Raw genomic sequence first — 2,159 nt, forward strand, 5'->3', positions numbered from 1 at the left:
GGGAGTAGTGGGAGCTCTGGAGTGGCAGCCGATAACCTCCCAGCCTAACCACGAAATTAGGGACCAAACTTTGGATTAGTCAATGTTCTTTATAACACTCAGAAGAGGGTAAAGAATACGATTGCTCCTATTTGACACAAAATATTTTTTATATATATTTTCAAATGATTTTAATTTCTTCACAATCCATATATTTATGGTAAATGGGAAGAATGCTTTCTTAAATTTGAACATTCCGTCAAATAAAAAACTTTGTTTAGAATTCATAATTTTACTTTTGAAAGTTAGTTCTTAGTTAGTTAACTTTGTTTTTCAACTATATTTTATATAGCACTTACTTTAGTAGTTAATATTCAAACTTCACACTTTACTTTTGTTTATGTATTTTTTTTAATTCTAAAATAATTTCAAAAAATTAGTTAAAGGATTTTCCAACTTCCCTGTCGTATCAATATCTAGGACTCCATTAGAGCCCTTTATTACTTGAGTAATACGTATACTTGCATTGATTTTAACAGGTATTTGACAGTTTAAAAAGAATTTTAAAAGATAAATTATTTTCATAAAAGGTATTTCTATTTTGATTATATTACATATTTATTATATCTACCGTGTGTAATTTTGTAATATTGAAAAATATTTGCAAAATTTACACACCAAATATGGCCCAGCATCAAGTTTTTTGTGTCGTTGTCGGGGAAGTAATGAAAAGTATTATTAAGTACTTTATTATATATATATATATATATAAAGGACTGTTTGTAGTATAGTTTGAAAATTTTCTTATTTAAGTGTGTTTGCTTATTTTCTTAATTACTTGCTTTATTTTGTTTATACATAGTGTAAGATCTGAAAATTTAATACCTTACAATTCTGAACTAGAGAGAACTGTAAGAAAAATTCAAAAACAACAAAAAGATAAAGATCATTTTAGCAAAATTGTTAGCAAAATGGCTTGCAATTTAAACAATGTTGGAAATGAAAATGAACATCATCATAGACCAATAAAAAATTATGTTAATCCTACAACAGATGAAATTCATTTAAGTATACAAAATCATGTTGTAGCTGCCAATTCACTTGAGCTTAAACCTATTATTATCCAAATGATACAAAACAATCAGTTTGGAGGAGCACTAAATGAAGATCCTAATTTACGCCTTGCTAGTTTTCTAGAATTGTGTGCTACATTTAAATATGATGGAGTGTCGAATGTGCTGTTAGGCTTAGATTTTTTCTTTTTTCACTAAGGTATAAAGTTAGGATGTGGTTAAACTCATTAGCACTTGGATCTATCAAAATATGGGGAGATTTATCATAAAAATTCTTATCTAAATATTTCCCACCTTCAAAAACTGCTAAGTTTAGAAATGATATCACATCTTTTTGTCAGTTTGAAAGGGAATCAGTTTATGAAGCCTGTGAAAGATTTAAACATCACCTTAAAAAGTGTCCACACCATGCATTGCCAGATTGGTTAATAATTCAAACTTTTTATAATGGGTTAGTTGGATCTCTTATATTGATAATTGACGCTGCTACTGGTGGATCATTAATGTCAAAATAATTTAATGTCAAAATCATTCGATGAAACATATTCATTCATTGAAGAGATAATGAAGAGATGGCTACTAATAATTTTCAATGGCTATCTGAACGAGTAAATCCAAAGAGAGTAGCTAGTATTCATGATTCTGATGCAATGTCTATTTTGGCATCTCAAATTGTCGCTATATCAAAGAATATTGATCAAATTGGAGTGAACTATTCTCAAATACCACCAGTGTTAGAGGAAAATTCACTAGAACAGATAATAGATACTCAATCATCTTATGTAACTATGAATGCTATAAATAATATAAATAATAATCATTATTCTAATTATTATAATTATAATCCTGTAATCCTGGATGGAAGAATCATCTAAATTTTAGTTGGAGTAACAATAATTCTAATGCTGCAAATCCACAATGGGGAAACAATACTGTTAACCCTTTGGGAAACTCCAACAATTAGGGGAATCAAGCTTATAAAACTTATTACTCACAGTAACTTTATATATGCTTAAAAATATAAGTATTTAATACTGCTGCTAAAAGATTTAATTCCTCAGCAACTGCACCAAAAACTTAATAACAGTTATAGATTCGATAAAGATG

This window comes from Phalaenopsis equestris, unplaced genomic scaffold, assembly GCF_001263595.1.
Source record: "Phalaenopsis equestris unplaced genomic scaffold, ASM126359v1 Scaffold001334, whole genome shotgun sequence".
Taxonomy (NCBI): Eukaryota; Viridiplantae; Streptophyta; class Magnoliopsida; order Asparagales; family Orchidaceae; genus Phalaenopsis; species Phalaenopsis equestris.